This window comes from Entelurus aequoreus, linkage group LG10 (genome assembly GCF_033978785.1).
Source record: "Entelurus aequoreus isolate RoL-2023_Sb linkage group LG10, RoL_Eaeq_v1.1, whole genome shotgun sequence".
Classification (NCBI taxonomy): domain Eukaryota; kingdom Metazoa; phylum Chordata; class Actinopteri; order Syngnathiformes; family Syngnathidae; genus Entelurus; species Entelurus aequoreus.
The window spans coordinates 12,093,704-12,104,948 of record NC_084740.1 but is presented as its reverse complement, the minus strand read 5'-3'; positions in this window follow the sequence as shown (position 1 = coordinate 12,104,948).

The window sequence follows — 11,245 nt, the reverse complement described above, 5'->3', positions numbered from 1 at the left end:
AAAAGTACCACCGATAATTTAAGCAGCGGTTTTGTAGCAACTGTGATAATCGCGATTAATCTGAAATCGAAGATTAAGCTGATCAAGTAAAAATGGAGGATCCAGCATTAGAAGTTGTAAAAGAGACGGTAAAATGTACACCAGTGATACATTTTGAATAATGCATTTGAATTAATGCCGCTTACGACCTCTAGGGGCTGTCTTTATTTACCGTAGTTGAAGTGTGGATTATTCACAATGATGGAAGGTGGTGGTTGTCATTAATAACCGGCGGGAGGAGCAATCGGATTGATTATACGACAGGGGTCCCCAAACTTTTTGACCGGGGGGCCGCATTGGGTTAAAAAAATTAGGTCCTCCCACCTCCAAAGACATGCACCTGGGGATAGGTTGATTGGCAACACTAAATTGGCCCTAGTGTGTGAATGTGAGTGTGAATGTTGTCTGTCTATCTGTGTTGGCCCTGTGATGAGGTGGCGACTTGTCCAGGGTGTGTCCCGCCTTCCGCCCGAATGCAGCTGAGATAGGCTCCAGCACCCCCCCCCCCCCCCCCCGCGACCCCAAAAGGGACAAGCGGTAGAAAATGGGCGGATGGATAATCTGTCTCATAGCAGAGTACCTGACATTGCGGCGCGAACGTGACGTTATCGATGGGAAAATGCATTTTTAGGCTTTCGAGCCACTAGTGGCTCTTTAGCGCCGCCCTAGTGGCTCCCTGGAGCTTTTTCAAAAATGTATGAAAATGGAAAAAGATGAGGAAAAAAATATATTTTTAGTTTTAATATGGTTTCTGTAGGAGGACAAACATGACACAAACCTTCCTAATTGTTAGAAATCCCACTGTTTACATTAAACATGCTTCACTGATGAGAGTATTTGGCGCGCACCATTTGCTCCTGATTTTGAAAGTCCTTGAACGCACCGTAGTTTGTTTACATGTACAACTTTCCTTGATGCTGCCACAGAAAGACATGTTTTATGCCACTCCTTTGTCTCTATTTGTCCATCAAACGTTTTATGCTGTACGTGAATGCACAAAGGTGAGCTTTGTTGATGTTATTGACTTGTGTGGAGTGCTAATCAGACATATTTGGTCACTGCATGACTGCAAGCTAATCGATGCTAATATGCTATTTATGCTAGCTGTATGTACATAATGCATCATTATGCCTCGTATTTTAGGTATATTTGAGGTCATTTTATTTTTTGTAGTTTCCGTTTCTTTCAACTTGAACACACACATATTTACCTTTGGCCATTCTAAGCCAGTAATTTCCAGGAGTTATCTCACCTTCTGAAAAGCCTCCGGTTTAGTAATGTTTTCCAATGTTGTAAAAATGTGTAGAATAAATATTGCATTTCAACAGTTCTGTCAACGAAGATTTGCATCAGCCTGCGACACATAGTCCTTTTGATAGTAGGCTATTATAGCTAATATAGACACTTACATCATGCGTTGCCATCATTTTAACACTTATATAAGACTTAAACATTTTTGCGGCTCCAGACAGATTTTTATTTTTGGTCAAATATGGCTCTTTCAACATTTTGGGTTGCCGACCCCTGGGCTAGGAGACCCAGAGAGTAACAAGTCGTAGACAATGGATTGATGGATGGGCTAAAAAGGATAGATAAAAACAATTCTAATAAAAAAACATACATATATATATACATGTATGTATGTATGTATGTATGTATATATATATATATATATATATATATATATATATATATATATATATATATATATATAATACATATATATATATATATATATATCGATGGCTGGAACGCAGGTGAGCACGGGTGTTGATGAGCAGATGAGTGCTGGCTGGCGTAGGTGGAGCGCTAATGTTTTTATCATAGCTCTGTGAGGTCCCGTTGCTAAGTTAGCTTCAATGGCGTTGTTAGCAACAGCATTGTTAAGCTTCGCCAAGCTGGGAATTATTAACCGTGTATTTACATGTCCATGGTTTAATAGTATTGTTGATCTTCTGTCTATCCTTCCAGTCAGGGATTTATTTATTTTGTTTCTATCTGCATTTGAGCCCGATGCTATCACGATAGCTCCGTAGCTAAAGAGCTTCGCCGATGTATTGTTGTGGAGATAAAAGTCACTGTGAATGTCCATTTCGCGTTCTCGACTCTCATTTTCAAGAGGTTATAGTATCCGAGGTGGTTTAAAATACAAATCCGTGATCCACAATAGAAAAAGGAGAAAGTGTGGAATGCAATGAACCCTTGTACCTAATTTACGGTCAGAGCGAAAAAAGATACGTCCTGCACTGCACTGTAGTCCTTCACTCTCACTTTCCTCATCCACAAATCTTTCATCCTCGCTCAAATTAATGGGGTAATCGTCGCTTTCTCGGTCCGAATCTCTCTCACTGCATTGTAAACAATGAGGAAATGTGAGGAGTCCTTCCTCCGGTGACGTCACGCTACGTCCGGTATAGGCAAGGCTTTTTTTTTTATCAGCGACCAAAAGTTGCGACCTTTATCGTCGTTGTTCTCTACTAAATCCTTTCAGCAAAAATATGGCAATATCGCGAAATGATCAAGTATGACACATAGAATGGATCTGCTATCCCCGTTTAAATTTTAAAAAATCATTTCAGTAGGCCTTTAACATTAACGAATCAATGGTGCGGAAGTGGAGGAAGCAACATGATCCGGTGCTCCTTATAGTGCGGAAAATACGGTATGTATATATATTTTTTTATTTATTTTATTTAAATGTATTTATATTTTTTTATTTTTTATTTTTTTACTCGGGACTACCTGCGGGCCAGATTTTGGACGCTGGCGGGCCACAGTGTGGGGACACCTGGAACAGATAAAAAAAATTATATTTAAAAAATATATATATATATATTTTTTTTACTCGGGACTACCCGTTGGCCGGAATTTGGATGCTGGCGGGCCCGCGGGCCGTAGTGTGGGGACCACTGTTATACGATATGCATGACCAAGTGTACTGTTTGACTTTGTCTATTATTTTGGGGCTTTGGCTTGGTTTTGATTACGGAGAGTGGTGGCCATCACTAATAACTGGCGATCATACGCAGTATGTAGCATGCAAGTGTCGACGTGCATGAGCAAGTGTACTGCGGGTTTTGACTTGATGGATTATTTCAATTATTTCTACCTTTTTTCTAATATCCAAGGTGGCGGTTATCACGTTTCCAAAACTATTGCAGGATTTTACAAGAGTGATGTCAGCTACTATGAATATAAACGTGTTGTACAGCACTGTGTTGTGTAAATAGTGCATTGCTGCCTTTATGACTCCTGTAAGGTGACAACCTTCATACTCACAAACATGACGTGGATGTTTTCAGAACATATTTAGATGTGCAGTGGGAGGATATATGGGTAAACTCAGGTCTGGGGTCAGGAGGTGAGGACTATTGATTCATAAGGACGAGTATGGAACATTAGAGTGGCATGCAACCTCAGCCAGGATACGACTATCACGCCACAGAAGGGACACAAACAAATGTAAATAGTACTTCATCTACAAGCCTGATGGCCATCATAAATCCTTTTTTATTACTGTACTGTCTGCACGTACCGCTGTGCACATTGCTGCCATACCCATTCATTACTAACCTGCACGTTTATAATATGATCTGAGACAAGGCCAATGATGGCTTGAAACACAGACATTTACTACATGTCACTGCTGCAACTGCTGCACTAAAGAATGTAAAACTTCACCAAAACATGCACTCTTACTGTGTTGCATTTTTCTAACAAATACACTCCATCAGGGGACTTCAACGTTTTCCAAGCCAAAGACCCCGGAACTGATGAAGAGAAGGAGCAGGGACCCCCTACTTATATATCTTGTATGAAATTATGATTGTATTTTACATTAAACTGGTTCTCAAGGTACCTTGTTATTGTGCAATACTAACATTATTCAAATAATAACAGTATTGTGCCACTAATAGCTAGCTGGCAACTGGTGCGTTAATTGCTAGCTGACAACTAGCGCGGTAATCGCTAGCAGGCAACTAAAATGCTAATCACTAGCTGGCAACTAGCATGCTAATCGCTAGCTAACAATTAATGCGCCAATCGCTAGCTGATAACTAACATAGTAATCGCTAGCTGACAACTAAGGCGTTAATCACTAGCTGGCAACTGGCCCGTTAACTGCTAGCTGACAACTAGCGTGCTCATCGCTAGCTGGTAGTGAATGTGCCAATCGCTAGCTGATAACTAGTATGGCAATGGCTAGCTGACAACTAGGGCGTCAATTACTAGCTGACAACTGGAGGGCTGATCTTTAGCTTGCAACTAGAGCGCTAATTGCTAGCCGACAACTAATGCGCTAATCGCTAGCTGGTAACGAGATAGCTATTTGCTAGCTGACAACTAGCGTGCTAATTTTTAGCTGGCTACTACAATGCTAATTGCTAGCTGAAAACTAGTGTGCTGATTGCTAGCTGACAACTACACCATTAATCGCAAGCTGACAACTAATGCACTAATTGCTAGCTGACAACTACCATGCTGATCGTTAGCTGGCAACTAGAGCACTATTTTCTCGCTGATAACTAAAGTGCTAATCACTAGCTTGCAACTGGAGCACTAATCACTAGCTGGCAACTAGAGTGCCAATCGCTAACTAGCAACTAATGCGCCAATTGCAGCATGGTAATCACAAGCTGACAACTAAGGCGTTAATCACTAGCTGGAAACTGGCCCGTTAACTGCTACCTGACAACTAGCGTGATAATCGCTAGCTGGCAACCAATACGCCAATTGCTTACTGGTAACGAATGTGCCAATTGCTAGCTGATAACTAGCAGGGCAATCGCTAGATGACAACTAGGGCGTTAATCACTAGCTGACAACTGGAGGGCTAATCTTTAGCTTGCAACTAGAGCGCCAATTGCTCGCTGACAACTAATGCGCTAATCGCTAGCTGGCAACTAGAGAGCTGTTTGCTAGCTGGCAACCACAATGCTATTTGCTAGCTGAAAACTAGCGTGCCGATCACTAGCTGAAAACTAGTGTGCTGATCGCTAGCTGACAACTAAGAATTGCAAGCTGACAACGAACGTGCTAATCGCTAGCTGACAACTAGCATGCTGATCGTTAGCTGGCAACTAGAGCTCTAATCGTTAACTATCTTAAACTCTAACATAAATATAATAGTATAATCATTTTAGTGTGTTGGCTCAATGTTCACGAGTACTTAATGACATTTACATTTGTGAAAAAATTGTACGGGAAATATAAAAATTAATATTTTTAAAAAGTCAACCAAAAATTTCACGGGCCTCCTGCAATAAGTCTGCAGAACCCCTAAGACTTGCGACCCCCCTGTTGAAGACCACTGCACTACATGACAACATTAAGTCAAACTGACTTGAAATTTCTCACACTGCTTTAATGCATTCTACAAAACAGCCAGTGTAATTTTTAGAGTGTTTAGCCTAATTACCATAGAATTTGGTCCACATCTTTAGGGGACTGACCAACTTTTCTTACCTTCTGGTACCTGCTGATGTGTATTTGAGATCTGCATAAGTCCTGACAATTTGTGCACCTCCGCCAATGTAGTCCGTGCCGATGCTGTAGTCAATAAGCTTCTTCTTTTTCACTATCTTCTTGTTATGGGACATTCATCTTCCGCTGTTGCCATTTCTAATAAAAAGTAGTGTAAAGTTCTAACTTATATATCTCGCTATGGAAGCACTAAAAACTACCGGTGTAGTGGGTCATTAATGTCATTAAAACAGTTAGCTCCATCTTTTGACACTTCTTCCACTCCCGTCCTTGCACGCTACAACAAAGATGACGGGGAGAAGACGCTGTCGAAGTGGACAACGTAAATAAGACCGCCCACAAAACGGCGCATCCGGAAGCGACTGTTAGAAAGTTTCTTGAAGATGATCTGTAAAACATAATCCATGCAACATTTTGACCAAAGAACCACCATTACATGTTATGTAGACCACAAGGAAGTCTTTTAGTGTCTTTCTCGCCAGTTCCAGGTCCATAACAGCTGTCAAAGTGTCCCAACTTCTCGGATTATGTTCTCAGCCATCTATTTTTCAGGTGAGAGGCATGATTTATGATCTACAATAAACTTAAGAGGGAGCAGGGAAGCGAGGAAACAGCAGACCACTCGATGATGTAAACATAGGCACATCCGGAAGTGATCACGGCGCCACTATAAATAGTTGGTCTGCGTTAGCGTTTATAATAACAATATCACTAATACTTGGTTAATATTCAAATCACAAAATGTAAATGGAGTATTGTTGGCGCTTTATGAATGTTTATTCATCCAATTTTATGGGCGGAATAGTGGAGCTCCCATTGGCTCTACTGTAAGCTGACTTTTATTTACGTTTATTTGATATTAAGAATGCATTTTTTTTTTAGGTGAGGATGGGAATGTAGATCGACCGGTAAATTGAGAGCTTTGCCTTCCGGCTCAGCTCCTTCTTCACCACAACGGATCGATACAGCGTCTGCATTACTGAAGACGCCGATCCACTCTTCCCTCACTCGTGAATAAGACTACGAGGTACCTGAACTCCTCCACTTGGGGCAGGGTCTCCTCCCCAACCTGGAGATGGCACTCCACCCTTTTCCGGGCGAGAACCATGGACTCGGACTTGGAGGTGCTGATTCTCATCCCAGTCGCTTCACACTCAGCTGCGAACCCATCCAGTGAGAGCTGAAGATCCTGGCCAGATGAAGCCATCAGGACCACATCATCTGCAAAAAGCAGAGACCTAATCCTGCAGCCACCAAACCGGACCCCCTCAACGCCTTGACTGCGCCTAGAAATTCTGTCCATAAAAGTTATGAACAGAATCGGTGACAAAGGGCAGCCTTGGCGGAGTCCAACCCTCACTGGAAACGTGTCCGACTTACCAAGCTCTGACATTGATCATACAGGGAGCGGACCACCACAATCAGGCAGTCCGATACCCCATACTCTCTGAGCACTCCCCACAGGACCAGTCGAATGCCTTCTCCAAGTCCACAAAGCACATGTAAACTGGTTGGGCAAACTCCCATGCACCCTCAAGGACCCTGCCGAGAGTATAGAGCTGGTCCATAGTTCCACGACCAGGACGAAAACCACACTGTTCCTCCTGAATCCGAGGTTCGGCTATCCGGCGTAGCCTCCTCTAAGGTAAGGTGACCAACACTGTAAGTCATTGCCCATTTGTCTGATGATGGTACAACTCTAAGGGTATAAGACAGGGGTCGGCAACCTTTACCACTCAAAGAGCCATTTTGGCAAGTGTCACAAATTAAAGAAAATAATGGGAGCCACAAAAAAAATTTAAATTTAAAATGAAAAACAACGCATACAAAGCTTAAATTGCTTTGTGCTACGTTAACCAGGGGTCTCAGACACACGCACCGGCACGCACCTTAATATGGAAATTTGATGTTAGCGCGGTCCGCGAGTTTTGAATGAATGGCGTTTGATAGCGTCATACTTGGCAATTCTCTCATTATTTCCGGTCGACTCCCGAATAGCAGGGCGTGATGGCACTGCTTTTGGAGCCCTCTACAGTCTGCCAAAACAGTGTGCCTGCTCGACCACATGTAGAATGCAGCTTCAGCTTGCTCACGTAAGTGACAGCAAGGCGTACTACTTCAACAGCCACACGGCTTACACTGACGGTAGCTGTACAAAAACAACTTTAACACTGTTACGTTACAAATATGCGCCACACTTTGAACCCACACCAAAAAAAAATGACAAACACATTTCTGGAGAACATCTGCACTGTAACACAACATAAACACAACACAATAAATACCCAGAATCCCATGCAGCCCTAACTCTTCCGCTCAACCGACGCACGGAGGGGGGGAGGGTTGATGTGTGGGGGGGTTTGGTGGTAGCGCGGGTGTATAATCTAGACCGGAAGAGTTAGGGCTGCATGGGATTCTGGGTATTGGTTGTGTTGTGTTACACTACCGTCAGTGTAATCTGTGTGGCTGATGAGTAAGTATGCTTTGCTGTCTCCTACGTGTGCAAGTAAAAGCTACATACAACATGTGGCCGGGCTGGCACGCTGTTTGTAATTGCAATAGAGGACAATTACTGCAGTGCAATTAGGGCACGCCCTTTATTTAGTGATTAGAGTGAAAATAGGATTATAATTGCCCTTGGAGATTTCTTAGACAGGCACTGAGATCCACAAGTCTCCTGGGAAAATCGGGGGGTCGGCAAGTATGCAGCTGAGCCGCATCAGAGTGGTCAAAGAGCCGCATGCGGCTCCGGAGCCGCGGGTTGCCGACCCCTGGTATAAGACAAAGGCCTTTTGAGCAACACCCATAGGGGGCGCCACAAATGCGTACTAAATGTTAAAGACGCAAGTGCTGATGTAAGCATCAGGTCAGGATGCAGGCGGTCACGGACATAAGATCTCCGGTTGACACAAACACAAATAAATACAAGCTCCTGTGTCCGCACACCTGCAACATTAGGTAACACCAACAAGCATCCTGCATCCTTCCGCCGGGGTCCCATACATCCTCCAAACCACAATGCATGCATTAACGCGAATAAAGCCGTTCTTTCATTCAGTCTTTGCTGCAGTCAATAAATTCCGCTTGACACTTGCATGGTTTTGTTCCAGCGACTGAGTAACAGTATTGTCTATGCCAAGGTCAGTGCTCCCTGCAGCTGGCTGCACGCGTCCAGTCTAGTGCAGCTCTGCACGTATACATCTACTCCCGATCCTCCTCTCTGACCTCCCCTTTTGCCCCGCTTTCCTCTTCACAACAGCGGAATAGAGCAGCAAGGTCAGCGATGAGTCAAAAAGAAGGCTTAAGGCCACTGACTGTCTGTTTATAGCGCTCCTTTCATATGTTCTAGTTCAACTTTGTACACACTGATCTACTAAGATACAAATGACAAGTGCTAGTCTGGGCAAAGTGAAAACATGCAAGTACTATTAGCGAGTGTTTACTACTAAGCGTGTACAATTGATGACAACTACAAAAAGGGTGCAGATGTGGTTTTTTTTGTAATAGTATTTATTTTTTTATTGATTGAAATTTTTTTTTAAAAGGGAACTGCACTTTTTGGGAATTTTATCCATCGTTCACAATCGTTATGTAAGACAAAAACACATGTTTGTCTTTTTTTGATGCATTCTAACTCGTAAATACTGTGTTCCGCCTATAAAGCACTCTAAAAACATCCAACAGTCTTCATTAATGTTTTATATACACGCTGTAAGTATATGTGCAATGTAGTAACAGGCACATTCATAATAACATGTAATATTTAGATTAGGGGTGTCAAACTCATTTTAGATCGGGGGCCACATGGAAAAAAATCCGCTCCTGCATGTTCTTCCTCCCACCTCCAAACAAATTTAGCTGAACTGCACCAATTTTGTCAAGAGGAGTGGTCAAAAATTCAACCAGAAGCTTGTGGATGGCTACCAAAAGCGCCTTATTGCAGTGAAACTTGCCAAAGGACATGTAACCAAATATTAACATTGCTGTATGTATACTTTTGACCCAGCAGATTTGGTCACATTTTCAGTAGACCCATAATAAATTCATAAAAGAACCAAACTTCATGAATGTTAGAAATTATTGGAAACTCAAGACAGCCATGACATTATATCTTTCACAAGTGTATTTAAACTTTTGACCACGACTGTATATGTTTGATGTCAACCCAACTGCTCAAATAAACTAACTACACCACTACTAAAGTAGCAGAACTACTTTTGTGAGTCGTTGTCTAGTTCTGACTGTGTGGATAGGGCACAAGTACTCACAGGCTTATAAGGCGAGTTATACACAAATATTTCAGAAAAGGTACGTTAATTTTGAATCTCAGCAATTCTAAAATAATACAATATTAAATTAGTTGTTGGTTAATATTTATTTGTAAACATTTGTCTCTTGGGTTTTTACAGACATATAATTGACAAAAGTAAACACAAATACATAAAATGCTGTTTTTCCCCCACAAGTTAAATACAATTAAAAAAAAACAAAAAAAACAGGGAACAGCACCAAGTCATAGGTACAGATACAGCGTGTGGATGACACATGGGTTAAAAAAAGCTCAAAAATCTTAGAAAAATATATCGCTCTTGAATCAACACCAGTTGTTAGTACTATGATCAATGTTTGTTACAAAACTAAATATGGGACATAAATAATAATGGAAGTATGAGTGTTTGTATAGCATACTATTGGTATAAATGCTTAACCGGGGATATTTCACAATTGTTTGTCTATGTCTTTACTGTGTATATATTTGAACAGTGTTCATGTTGTGTACAAGGTGTATTTATATGTTGTGTAAAGGAAATTTCACATTTCTATGAAGCTCAAGATCAGAGCCCGATGTCTCTTGGTTTTGCTCCATTTTGTATCTGGGATTGTTTATAGCAGGGGTCCCCAAACTACGGCCCGCGGGCCGGATCCGGCCCCTCAGCATCCAAAATCCGGCCCACGGGAAGTCCCAATTTTATTTTATTTTATTTATTTTTTCAAAAATCTCCACATTTTTTTTAACCCAATGCGGCCCCCCGAGTCAAAAAGTTTGGGCACCCCTGGTTTATAGGGTTAGGCGAAATAAGCGCTCAACTTCAGCCTAAGCCCTTTCGGTCAGTAAAATTGTCAATTTATGAATTCATGGATGTAAAATTGTTTATTTTGTTGACCACTGACCGAAGAAATAATAAACTAAACCAAAAATCATAAACCAAGAAGGGCAAGCCTTCACCGAGCACATCAACTCAGTGGACAAAAACATCAAGTTCACACGTGAGGATGTCAAAGACAGTAAGTTGCCTTTTTTGGACTGTGATGTCAACACCCTGTCATTCCTTTTTTATTTCTATTAGGTCATGCATGTGTACATTTTATACCGTTGACCGTTGACTTGTTCATGTTGCTTGTAAATGTTCACACCAACTGTGGAATTTGAATATAATGCAGTGTATTCTATCCTAGAAAACTACTGCACTGTTCAAATAACTATAATAAGTTCAATAGCTTAGTTAGAGAAATGTGACAGCTATAAAGAAATTGACGCTCAGATATGCTTATTATTGTAGTTGTAGCTTGAACCGGAATAAAAACTACTAAGTACTGATTTTCTTTTCTTCTGCGTTTACTTTTTTCCCTGCTGTTGTTGTGCTAGTCTTTTCTGACCAATCAGCTCAGGGCTTTGTCTTGTGTCCTACACTGTTGTCTCATCACAGTAGTTAGTTCTAAA